The sequence below is a fragment of the Apium graveolens genome, chromosome 3 (assembly GCF_009905375.1).
Source record: "Apium graveolens cultivar Ventura chromosome 3, ASM990537v1, whole genome shotgun sequence".
Lineage (NCBI taxonomy): Eukaryota > Viridiplantae > Streptophyta > Magnoliopsida > Apiales > Apiaceae > Apium > Apium graveolens.
In genome coordinates, this window is record NC_133649.1 from 18573467 (window position 1) to 18587555 (window position 14089).

Here is a 14089-nt window from a genome sequence, read left to right on the forward strand (position 1 = left end):
TAGCAGTTATGGCCACCTTGTGTGGGATGTGAGGACCATTTTCAATGCAGTTGATGTAGCTTTCATCTTGAGAGAGAAGATATAAGTGCATCTTCACCTTCCAGTGATGGTAGTTATCTCTTTCCAGGATTGGAATCTTTACACCAATATCCTTCTTACTCATGATGTTAACAGAATAGATCTTTAAACTCTTTGTATGTTAAGAGCTAGCTCTGATACCAATTGTTATTCCCAGTGGACTAACAATGAGATTTACAGAAGGGGGGTTGAATGTAAATCTCAAAACTTATTCAAGTTTTGAGTAGTTTCTAAGGCTAAGTGTTTAAGTGAACAAATGTGTGTGAATTGCTTGAAGCTGATACAGACAGATATATATTCAAACACAAATGTAAAGAACACAAAGAACTTAAAAACTTTTCTGGTAGATTTATTGTTCCACCAGAGATGTGTTATTTCAGAAAATCTGTGATTCAAAGAATTAAATCACAGCTGCTTCCTAGTACAAACTAGATGATTTTCTCTCTGGATATTTCTAAATAGCTCAGGAAAATTCTTATCTAATTACTAGCTGCTACTTGGTTTATATATCACCAAGTTTACAAGTGAAGACAAAACTGTAAAATACAATTAAAAAGATTCTTCACATGTTTCTTCTTCATTTCTCTATCCAATGCAATCTAGGATAATCTGTGAATCTTTGAATACTTCCTTGTTTGCATCAGAATGGAAATGCTGCATTTTCTTGATTCCTCCTAGAGGCTTCCACATTCCAGTTTGTCTCTGTCAACCCATGTGCCTCTGTTAGCTTGTGAATTGTCACTATCAACTGCTAATGAACTAAGCATCCGTTGAAGCTTTCATCCGGTTGATGCCTTCTCCGTTGAGGCTTTATCCGTTGAAGCTTTATCCGTTGATGCATTATCAGTTGAAGTCTTTATCCGTTGAAGCACTTATCCGTTGATGGATATTATCCGTTGAAGCATTAGAGACATCCGTTGAAGCTTCGTTTCTTATCCGTTGAAGGTCTTCAATATCCGTTGATACTTCTTCACTTATACAAAATTACAAGGCATGAAATATTTACAATTAGCCCTCATATTTGTATATCCATTAGTAGTCAACATGACTGATAATTTCCTACAACATCTAAGAATTACAACTGGAAACCAGAGAATGAAATGTGCTACAATACTAAACTTATTGCTAAGTAAAGCTACTCCTTCAACGGATAGCCAAGATGGTCTTATCCGTTGAGGCTACAAACACTAGATTTCTACTTAAGTGTTTTGTTTAACTTATCATCAAACTAATACACATATTCCTAACATTCTACTTCCTTCTGCACTTCTTCCTCAACCACTGCTTCATCTAGCAATCATGAGATTTTTCAGGATTTGCAACCTTCCCAGAACTCAATGTAATTTCCTTAACCTGCTCTTTTGCTTCCTTCTTTCCTGGAACTTTCGTGTCATTAGGTAGTGAACCAGGTTGACGATTCAGCAAGGCATTGGCAATTTGACCAATTTGATTCTCCAAGGTCTTTATAGACACCGCTTGGCTCTTGAACATGAGCCTCAACTCCTCCAATTTAGATTTTTCATTAGATTGATACAGCTGGAGTTGTTGTCTTGGTGCATATTGCGGTTGCTGCAAACCAGGGGGGTTGTATTGCTTTGCAGTATACTGCTGATAAGGCTGTTGCACCGTATTCTGTATATTGCTCCAGCTGAAGTTAGGATGATTGCGGTTGTTGGGATGATAGGTGGCTGGAACCGGTTGCTGTGACCTCTGAAATTTGCTCACGAACTGAGCTGATTCACTAGAAATAGCATACTGCTCCGTCTCATGTGCACCAGCACAAAGCTTACAGACACTAGTAATCTGATTAACTCCATAATTAGCCAAAGAATCCACCTTCATCGTCAAAGCCTTAAGCTGAGCAACTATAGCAGTAGCTGCATCTACTTCCAGAATTCCTGCTACCTTTCCCTGAGGTAGCCTCTGAGTTGGGTTCTGGTATTCATTAGCAGCCATCAGTTCAATCAACTCATAAGCTTCATCGTAGCTCTTAGCCCATAAGGCTCCACCTGATGCTGCATCAATCATGGGTCTAGAAGTTGCACCCAACCCGTTATAGAAACAGTTAATGATCATCCAGTCAGGCATCCCATGGTGAGGACACTTTCGAAGCATCTCCTTATATCGCTCCCAAGCCTCACACAAAGACTTTTCAAACTGCTGCGCAAATTGAGTAAGAGCATTCCTGATTGCAGTAGTCTTCGCCACATGAAAGAACTTAGTAAGAAACTTTTGAGCAAGATCTTCCCACTTAGTAATAGAGCCCGGTGGTAGAGAATGCAACCAACACTTAGCTTTATCCCGCATAGAGAATGGGAAAAGCCTTAGCTTTATAGCATCTTCAGAAACATTGTTGAATTTGAAAGTGTCGCAGATCTCGATGAAATCTCTAATATGCATGTTAGGGTCTTATGTCGGAGAACCCCCAAATTGAACCAAGTTCTGCACCATCTGAATCTTGCTAGCCTTGATTTCAAAAGTGTTAGACGCGATGGATGGTCTGACAATGCTAGACTCAATATCATTGATCTTTGGCTGAAAATAGTCCATCAAAGCCTTTATATTCGCTTCTGGTTCACCCATTGCAACAAGAGCTTCTTCTTCTTTCTCAAATAAAATTTCTTCTTCAACTTCCTCTTCTGCTTTTTCTAGTGTTCTCTTTCGAAGTTGAGAATGCGTTAACATACACGCTCTCTAGAGTACCTAAAAAAGTAACAAGTACACAAGTAATTGAAATATCCGAGTCACTGAACTTTAATGACCACTGATGTCAAGCACATCAACTACAAATTAACACCGAGTCCCCGACAGCGGCGCCAAAAACTTGTAAGGACGAAAACATGCGCTAATATTCACGCAAGTATACGCGATCGTAAGTAATATAGAATTAATTCTAGTTCGTTCCCACAGAGAGTGGTTTAGGTTAATTTTAATTAATGTACTTATGCAACAATGGTATGGTTATTATTCAATGCTAAGATGATAACAAGTTGAGAGTGTTTATAACTACGAGATTATACTAACTAATATTAACTAAGAGAATTAAGATTGATTAACTTATATAACATAAATATGGGATTTTAACTTCATTAAATAATTCATTCAATACCTTTTTCGTTCTTAACCTTAGCATGCAATGGTGATGACACTAATCAGATAACACGAAACTAGTAAACCCCAACGTTCATTGTACGAATAACCTACTACCAGACATCCACAAAAGAGATAGAAGCTGTATAGACACCAATTATATTGAGACCCTATATGTCTATAGAATTTGATAACATAACGGTTTAATGCACAAGTTATCTATCATGATTACATAGGGCAAGTAAGATGGTTAAAATTACCTACGAATTATGCATATCAAATACATGAACCTATGCTAGCATGGCTAGTTCTAAACCCCTATATTCACTTTCGCTTCATTAGAGATTAACACGCTATCTTATAAGTTCGCGACGCTTATAAGATGAATAAGCACAACCAATACTAGGATATCATACAATCACCACACACTAATGTATCGAAACAATTTAACTAATAAAATCCATAAGTAAATCTGTTAGAACCCCACGATAACGATGAAAGCATGGTATAATAAACCAGGTATTTATAAAACTGAATAATAAACAAAGTACGTAATCAAGAGTATTAGGTTCAACAAAACAAGAAAACTAGCATCCAAGATTATAACTTAAAATAAAAAATCACAATAATAAACTAGATCATCTTCTCCTTGGTTGTATTTTTGCTCCTCGGTCTTCTTAATGTCTTCTCCTTAAGCTCTATTGTTGAAAACGTCTTAAGTTGTCTTTATATAACAGCCCAATCAGAAGAGAAGTCCAGCAGATCAAAATTGTAATAGAAACAGGATTCTATGATCGCGACCTGGCGCGGCCGCGTGCTTCATTAGCGCAGGCGTGCTGACCTTCTGCATCTTCGGCGCGGCCACGCGCTTCACAGCGCGGGTGCGCTGACCTTCTGAAAAAACTCTGATTTTTATTTTCTTTGCTGGTTCTTGATGGCGTTCCACGAGAAAACTCCCAGGACACCTTCCTAACACAAATTTAGCACCAAAGCAATGTTAAATCTCCTTGATCCCTTATTTATGTCTGAAAAGAAAAAAACACTACAAAACACATCAAAAATACAAATAACTTGAGTATAAAACACCAATTCAAGCCTTTATAGGACGTTCTAGGTGGACATTAATGCCACTTAACAAAGAGCACAGTTTAACTACTAGAGACTAGAATATGAGGCTGCTATTCTAATAAATCATATCAAAGATGATAATTATCAGTTTTGAGAGTGTGACTTCTCCATGAACTTAAGATGTGAAGAGTCATTTTAGAAAGGTTGACATTAAGCCAACATTCAGGAGAAGAATAGGTGATCTATTAATGTATTTTTATGTTATATTCAATGTTGTGCATATGTTGTGTACTTGATGATTACATAAACAAAACATCTAAGTGGATTTTACTTAGTGAAATAATGTAGCACTCGACGGATAAGAATTATAGTCCCGACGGATAACTCATTTTGGTCCCGACGGATGTTAACTTATTATCCATCAAGTGAGTAGCTTATGTAATAATAAGTCTATAGCACAGTTCTGTATACATCTTTGTATAGATTCTGTAGTAGCCTATAAGTCATGTTGACTTTAACTAGATATGCAGAATAAGTTGATTAATTGTATATAAATGATGTCTTGTAATTCTGCATAAGTGAAATGAAGACAAGTGCCAAAATAGCTAACAAAGCCATCGACGGATGATCAAATGACTATCAACGGATGTTTAGTATAGCAGTCGACGGATGATCAATGTATCCATCAACGGATGTTCAGAAAGTCGACGGATGATCATATATCCAACGGATGTTCATAAAATCCAACGGATGATCATATAAAGAATTCAAACAGCAGTTGAACAGTGAAAGCTGAGCACAGCCGTCGAGATGTATACAAATCTACTGTGGAAGCCCATTAACTAGGTAATAGATGACGAAAAGCAGCAAAGCTTAAGACTGATAGTTTTTATATTTATTCATTCTTTTTGACTTTGTAATATTGGTAATATATAAACCAAGAACGTAGCAAATAAAAACACAAGTGTTGAGACACAAAAACAGAGAAATCTTTGTAAGCAAAATTCTTAGCATTTCCCTGTATTCTCATCTGTTCAATTTGTAAGCAGCTGTGAGCATTCTTGCACACAGAGTCCTCTCGATATATAATATATATCTCTAGTGGAATTGTTTAAATCCACCAGAAATTTTTTAAAGACTCTTGTTTTTAATTACTTATATTTTGATTCAATTAAGTTTCTATTCCGCATTGTGCTAATCAAAACACATATATCTATATTCGAGTTGAACATTTTTATTTCGAGAAAAAGGTTCAAGAATTCCATTCAACCCCCTTCTGTAATTCTTGCTATATTGTTAAGGGACTAACAATTGGTATCAGAGCAAGCTCTTAATCTACAAAGAGTTTAAAGATCAAAACAATTCAGCAAGATGAACAAGAAAGATGTTGGAGTCAAGATTCCTTTTCTAGATAAAGATAATTACCATCATTGGAAGGTAAAGATGCATCTTCATATGCTTTCTCAAGATGAGGCCTATGTGGACTGCATAGAAAGAGGCCCTCATCTTCCAATGAGAGCTGCAACAGGAAACGAGCCATTAGTTCCCAAACCAAAGTACGAATGGTCTGATCCTGACATTGAACAAGTCAGGATGGATGAAAAGGCCATGAACATTCTGTTCAATGGAGTTGATGCAGACATGTTTGACATCATTATTAACTGCAAAACTACCAAGGAAGTCTGGGATACTATACAGATAATCTGTGATGGCACCGAGCAAGTTAGAGAAAATAAAATGCAGCTCTTGATTCAGCAATATGAGCATTTTCATAATGAGGAAAGTGAGTCACTCACTGACATTTTTAGTAGATTCCAAAAACTACTAAATGCTCTTAAGTTGCATGGAAGAGTCTATCAGACTAAAGACTCTAATCTGAAATTCCTTAGATCTCTTCCAAAGGAATGGAAACCAATGACAGTCTCATTAAGAAACTCACAAGATTATAAAGAGTTTACTTTGGAGAGACTGTATGGCATCCTGAAGACCTATGAGCTTGAGATAGAGCAGGATGAAAGGATGGAGAGAGGAAAGAAGAAAGGAGGATCCATTGCACTAGTTGCTGATTTGGAAAAGGAGAAGGAAGTGAAGATGGAAGCTGTTGAGTCAACTTCTAAGGTCTGTGAGAACAAGGGCAGGGGGCTTGCAGTAGAAAGTGAAGATTCTTTGAGCCAAGATGACATGGAGGACATTGATGAGCACCTAGCATTTCTTTCCAGGAGATTTTCCAAGCTCAAGTTCAAGAAGAACTTTGGAGCAGCCAAGCCAAATAGAAACATGGTGGATTAGTCAAAATTCAAGTGTTTCAAATGTGGCTTGGCAGGGCATTTTGTAAATGAGTGTAGAAAGTCAGATTTCAGTAAGAAAAGGTTTGAGTCTGTGGATTATAAGAAAAAATACTTTGATCTACTCAAACAAAAGGAAAGGGCTTTTATTACATAAGAGAATGACTGGGCAGCAGATGGTTTAGATGAAGATGAAGATGTCAGCTATGTCAATCTAGCCCTAATGGCCAAGTCTGATAAAACAGAGACAAGTTCCTCAAGCAATCAGGTAATTACAACAAACCTTGCACATTTATCTAAAGCTGAGTGTAATGATGCCATAAATGACATGTCTACAGAATTATATCATTTGTGTGTTACACTTAAGTCTCTTACTAAAGAAAATGCTAAAATTAAAGAAAACAACTTGTTTTTAAGTGAGAGGAATAATGTGCTTGAGTCTCAGTTTGTTGATTTTGAGAAATTAAGAATTGAGTGTAAGATTGCCAAGGAGGAATTAACTAAGTCCTTGAAAAAGGAAGAGATTTTAAAGAAGCAGCTCGAGCGTGAATAAGAGGTGATTAAAGCATGGAAAACATCCAGGGATGTTCATGCTCAAATCACCAAAGTTCAAGGAATTGAGTCTTTTTGTGATGAAGCCTGGAAAAAGAATAAAGAGAAACTAGAACCTAATTTGGTAGATGGTTTGCTGACAGATGTAGACTCGATGGATGATGAGGACTATCCGTCGGATAATAAAAAGTGTTATCCTTCGAAAGATGAAAATCCTCATCCGTCGGCTGTGAGCAAGCCCATTAGCAAAGCCAAACTAATCAAGCTAAATGAGAAGTATGGGTCTGTTTCCAAGAACTTTGTTTCAGGAGAGTCAAGTCAAGTTAAGAAAGGGAAAAAGGCTAATGTTGGTCACATGACTGTCAAACAGTTGAGTGACAGACTTGAGAAAATTGAGGTAAAAACAGAGACTAAAAGGAAAAACAATAGGAATGGTAAAGTAGGGATTAACAAACACAATTTACACACCTGATAAATATGCTCCTAGAAAAATCTGTGTCAAGTGTGGTAGTGTAAATCATTTGTCTGTTAATTGCAAATATGCCATGCCTACTCCCATGTCTGTTCAGTCTCAATTTCCTAACATGAATGCAATGCCTCCCATGCCTGTTAATGCTATGCCTACACAGAACATGAATGCACAGTTTGCTAATATGCCATTTGCACCTAATCCATATTATGTTGCATACAGTATGCCTCAAATGCCATTTAGCATGCCCTACTGGAATAACATGTTTACACCAAACATGTCATTTCCTGGTAACCATAATATGCATGATAATTCTGTTGCATTAAATGGTTTCAAAGGCCCAACCCAAATGACTAAGGAAGAATCTGAAATTCCTAAGTCAAATGAGTTAAGACCTAGGAAACAGAAGAAGAAAGCTAACAAGGCAGGACCCAAGGAAGCTTGGGTACCAAAATCAACTTGATTTGATTTTGATGTGTGCAAGGAAACAGAAGGAATCTTTAGTACTTGGATAGTGGTTGTTCAAGACACATGACTGGTGATTCTACCCTGCTCACAGAGTTTAAGGAGAGAGCTGGCCCAAGTATTACTTTTGGAGATGACAGCAAGGGTTATACTGTGGGATATGGCTTGATTTCAAAGGATAATGTCATCATTGAGGAGGTTGCCTTAGTGGATGGTCTCAAACACAATTTGTTGAGTATCAGCCAGCTTTGTGACAAAGGCAATTCAGTAACCTTCAACAAAGAAGCATGTGTTGTGACTAATAATCAAAGCAACAAAGTGGTTCTCACTAGTGTGAGAAGAGGAAATGTGTACCTAGCTGATTTCAACTCAACTAAAGGAGAATCTGTAACTTGTCTTCTCGGTAAAGCAAGTCAAGATGAAAGTTGGCTACGGCACAAAAAGCTATCCCATTTAAACTTCAAGACTATGAATGAGCTGGTAAAGAAAGAACTAGTAAGAGGCATTCCTCTAGTGGAGTTTACAAAGGATGGACTGTGTGATGTCTGCCAAAAAGGGAAGCAGATCAAAGCATCATTGAGGAAGAAACTTGATTCAGCAATTGAAGAGCCTTTACAACTACTTCACATGGATTTGTTTGGACCAGTCAATGTATTGTCAATATCAAGGAAAAGATTTTTCCTAGTAATTGTAGATGATTTCTCAAAGTTCTCTTAGACATATTTTCTAAAGTCTAAAGATGAGGCTGGTGAAATCATCATCAATCACATAAGGCAAGAATTATGTCATGAGAGCATTTTGTGAGGAAAATGGGATCTTGCATGAGTTTTCAGCAGCAAGGACTCCACAACAGAATGGAGTAGTGGAAAGGAAGAACAGATCACTTATTGAAGCTGCAAGGACAATTCTTGAAGAATCTAAACTACCAACATATTTTTGGGTGGAAGCTGTAAATACTGCATGCTACACTCAGAACATTTCTATGATTAATCAAGCAAGATGCATGACTCCCTATCAATTGTTCAAGAACAAGAAGCCAACTCTAAACTTTCTTCATGTCTTTGGCTGCAAATGCTATATCCTGAGAAATCAAACTGATCAACATGGGAAGTTTGATGTTAAAGCAGATGAAGGAATTTTTGTTGGATATGCTGTTGGTAAAGCATATAGAGTCTACAATCTAAGAACCAACATTGTTGTGGAATCTATACATGTTGTGTTTGATGATAAAATGATTGAAGGACTGGAAGATGGAGATTACCATGAAAGCCTCAAATTCGACAATGTTGAGATGGTTAGTGATGACAGTGATGATGAGAGTGATCAAGAAACAGTGTCTAAGGATAATGCAGACAAATCTACCACCAATGAAGCACAAAACTCAACATCCGTCGAGTTGCATAATGCTTCATCCGTCGGAAGGAAATCTGTGTTATCCATCGGAAGACAACCTGCCTCATCCGTCGGTACTCAAAATTCACCATCCGTCGGGTTATCAAAAGGAGCAGGAGGTCAAGACAGATCACCTACAGAAAATTCTCCTTTCTCAAATCAAAGATCCACAAACTCAGGGGGAGTTTCTAGCAATCAAAACTCAATCACACACCAAGACAATCATGAGGCCTCTTCATCTAGAGCTAATCTACCTCAACTAAGGAAATGGACAAAAGATCACCCCTTTGAACTTATCATTGGTGATGTTTCTTCTAGAGTTCAAATAAGGAGAGCAACTCAGGAAGAATGTCTATACAGTAGCTTTCTATCAAAGGAAGAACCAAAGAAGGTAGAAGAAGCTTTGTTAGACCCTGATTGGATTTTAGCTATGCAGGTGGAGCTAAACCAATTTGAAAGGAATAAAGTATGGAAGCTGGTACCCAAGCCTAAAGGAAAGAATCCAATAGACACCAAGTGGGTATTCAGAAACAAGATGGATGAAAATGGCATAGTAATCAGGAATAAAGCTAGATTGGTTGCTAAGGGTTATTGTCAGCAAGAAGGAATAGATTTTGATGAAACTTTTGCTCCTATTGCAAGACTTGAAGCCATCAGAATCTTCTTAGCCTATGCAGCCCATGCCAATTTCAAGGTCTATCAAATGGATGTCAAAAGTGCCTTTCTAAATGGAGATTTGGAGGAAGAAGTGTATGTTAGTCAACCTCCTGGTTTTGAAGATCCAAATTTTCCAGAATATGTCTATTATCTACTGAAAGCACTTTATGGACTGAAGCAAGCACCTAGAGCCTGGTATGACACTTTATCAAAGTTCCTTTTGGAAAATCACTTCACAAGAGGTACTGTAGATAAAACTTTATTTTTCAGAAATGTCAATGGCTCTAGCATACTTGTTCAAATTTATGTAGATGATATTATTTTTGGCTCTACAGATGAGAAACTTTGTCAAAAGTTTGCCAAATTGATGCAAAGTAAGTATGAAATGAGTATGATGGGAGAACTAACTTACTTTCTTGGTTTACAAGTTAAGCAAGTTAGTGATGGAATATTCATTAGTCAAACTAAATATATTTTTGATCTTTTAAAGAAGTTTGATCTAATGGATTGCACATCTGCAAAAACTCCCATGGCCACTGCAACTAAGCTTGAATTAAACACTACTGAAAAGTCTGTGGATATTTCAAGTTATAGAGGCATGGTTGGCTCACTTCTGTACTTAACAGCTAGTAGGCCAGATATAATGTTTGCTACATGTTTGTGTGCTAGATTTCAGGCTGATCCTAGAGAATCTCACTTGATAGCTATTAAGAGAATTTTCAGATATCTCAAGGGAACACCAAAACTTGGCATTTGGTACCCTAGAGATTCTGGTTTTGATCTAACTGGTTATTCAGATGCAGATTATGCAGGTTGTAGAATTGACAGAAAGAGCACAACAGGAACCTGTCAATTTCTAGGAAACAAGCTTGTGTCTTGGTTCAGTAAAAAGCAAAATTCAGTTTCTACTTCTACAGCTGAAGCTGAATATATTGCTGCTGGCAGCTGGTGTGCAAAGATTTTATGGATGAAAAATCAATTGCTAGACTATGGTTTGCAAGTTGAGAGGATTCCTATTTTCTGTGATAATACAAGTGCAATTGCCATCACTGAAAATCCAGTGCAACATTTAAGGACAAAGCACATAGACATCAAGTACCATTTCATAAGGGAACATATGATGAATGGTACTGTGGAATTACATTTTGTTCGAAGTGAGAAGCAACTTGCAGATATCTTTACCAAGCCACTGGATGAATCCACCTTTTCAAGGTTGGTAAGTGAGTTAGGTATGCTTAATTACTCTTAAATTTATCTGAGTTATTTTGCAAGTTGTAATGTAGCCAGAAATTTAGTTGATTTTTAAGTCTTGGATGAAATTTTGGCTAAGTCAAAATTTGCATCTCGACAGATGACCCTTATCCATCGAGTTTAGTCATCCGTCGATATACTACTTGCTAATAAAAGTCAATTATTTTTCTGGAATACTTTATGACTCGACGGATATCAGTTTATCCTCATCCGTCGAATTGTCTAAATCTCAGCCGTTAATTCCTTGAACATTATCCATCGAATATACTTACAGTTTGTAAGCATTACACGACGGATAATGGGTGGAATTTTTACAGTTTACTTTTAAACGGCTATTTTAGGCAATTTCTATTGGTTAATTTACTTTTCTTTATTATTTTTGTCAATTATTTTTGAGATAGTATAAAAGCTTATTTCATTCCAATTATTTTCCTTTATCATTCTCAAATTCAACTGCTCTAATTTCATTCTCTCTCAAAGCACTTACTCTCTTTCTCTTCAAGCTCTTATTCTCTAACAATGGCACCTGTTGTAAAGATTATATCTCAAACTGGGTTCATTTATGAGAAGAACAACTTCACTGCATTGGTCAATAAGGGTATTCAGTAATCAGAGGGCTATCACAAGATGATGGACTTTGTGAAGAACTGCAAGCTAAATTACGCCATGCTGGAATCACCCACAATCTTTTGTAAAGTTGTTGAAGAGATGTGGACCACTGCAATCTACAACTCTACTGACAAGACCATCACTCTAACCATCAAAGGTAATGAATTTTGTATCAATAGTGATGTGATAAAAGCATGTTTCAAAATTCCTGATAATAATGTGACTTCACCACACAATGACACTGATATTATCAATATGCTTAACTCCATGCATTATGCACTTCCTACTACTAAATTAAGTGATATTAGGAGATTGGGTCTTAGGAAGGAGTGGAGTTTCTTGTGTGATGTTGTTAGTAAAGTTTTCTCTGGAAAGGTCAGTAATTTTGATTCTGTGAACATTTCCATGCTTAACATGCTATACATGCTAGTTACAGATAAATTTTATAACTTTAGTGACCTTGTCTTGATTGAGTTAGGTTTCAAACTAGGTGAGTTAGCTAAAAGAGGAAATAATGTATATTATGCTAGATTTTTTATGTTATTGGCTAACCATCTTTGTCAAGAGATTGCGCTTGAAAACCCAAACAACAAACTGGTTTGTTGGGTTCAAGAGAGAAGACTCATTGCAGATTTGAACAGAGCCAACCATCACAGGGATGTGCCAATGTTCTATTTTCCTGTAATGCAGACACCTCAGGTAAGTGAGGTAAGTTCATCCATTCCTACTAATATTCCAACCTCCACTATTTCTTTGACTTCTGGAGTAGCTATGGAAACTGTGTCAATGACCAAATAGTTGCCCACCAAAGCCTCTAAACCATCTTCAATTTCCAAATCTAAATCAAAGAAAACCCCCTCTGGTATCTCTCAAAAGGTACCAGTTGAAAAATCCACCAAAACCAAAGAGGGGAGTGTGAAGGAGGGTAAGTTAGGTGAGGGAAGGGGTGAACATCAAAGAAACCCCAAGAATAAGGTTGGAGAGTTGAGTAAATCCCAGCCTAGCCACACTGCAGTTTCCCAACAAACTGTAGCGCTTAAAAAGGATAAAAGCTCACTTCTAGCTGCATCCTCCCAAAAGGATGCAGTTATTGAACAAAGCTCTCAGCCAAGAGCACAGGCCAAAAGGGTTAGGGACACAAGCTCACCCCAAACTTACACAAGAAAGAAGAAATCTAAAACCTCTGGGGATGCACAGGGCACACACACAGTGCAAACTGGAGCTAAAGACACAGTCCCTGTACTTTCTCAAATTCAATTTGATGTGGCTCCAATAAATGTGGAGTCACAGCCAAAATCTCTAATAATAGAAGCATCTGAAACACCATACTCACCAACAAACTCTCTGGAAGTGGATATGATAAACACTTCAATTCCTGATTCCCCTTCTTTAACTCTGTTGGGGAAGTCAAAATCTAGTGCAAGTGAGCATCATCTTTTAGATGATTTGTTGGCTCACTTGCCAATTCTTTAAGATTCTATTATGACATCTGTGCCCCAAATATGTTCAATCAACACAGAGTCAACAATAGTTTCTCTTCCCACCTCATTCATTTCTACTCTCTCGGTGGATATTGCTCATCCATCGAGTAGTGATTGTATCCCGACGGATAAGCCTAACAGCAGTTATCCGTCGGATAGCATTACCACTCACTCGACGGATATCACTTATCCGTCGAGTATCTCTGCACAACTTCAAACTTCAATTATTTCAAGTGCAGAAGATTTAGTGGTTGTACAGTCACTCTTAGGACTGAGAGATGATAGTGTATTGAGTGAGAGGCTGGGTTGCTCCCAGGCAAAAGGAGAGGAAAAGAGTGAAAATCAGCAATTCATTTATTCAGGATTGGCAAAAGTGAGAGAAAGGAGTCCCACCTTAGTAGGTGAAGGTGAGGGTGTGAGGGTGGGGAGCCAGGGTGAGACCTTGATGCAACAAAAGAGAGATTATGGGAGAAAAGCAGGTACAGGAGAAATAAGGGTGGATCCAGCCATTGCTAGTGAGTCAATGATTGTGGATGATGCTGAAAAGGAAAGACTATTTCAGCAACATTACAAAGCTGTAATTGATAACATTTCCTTGAATGCTGACACTTTTACTCATCCTGTGTCAGCCTATCAATTGTTGGCTGCTCAGGGCAATATGGAGGCAGAGCAGACTTTGAACTTAGTACACA

At 37.5% G+C, this 14089-nt stretch overlaps 1 non-coding gene across 1 annotated transcript; it reads left to right on the top strand.

Moving 5' to 3' along the window:
* Window positions 1-2164: 2164 nt before the first annotated feature.
* Window positions 2165-2271, top strand: LOC141715376 (small nucleolar RNA R71). The gene has a single exon (XR_012572141.1). It is a non-coding gene; the product is annotated as a small nucleolar RNA R71 (small nucleolar RNA).
* Window positions 2272-14089: the final 11818 nt, after the last annotated feature.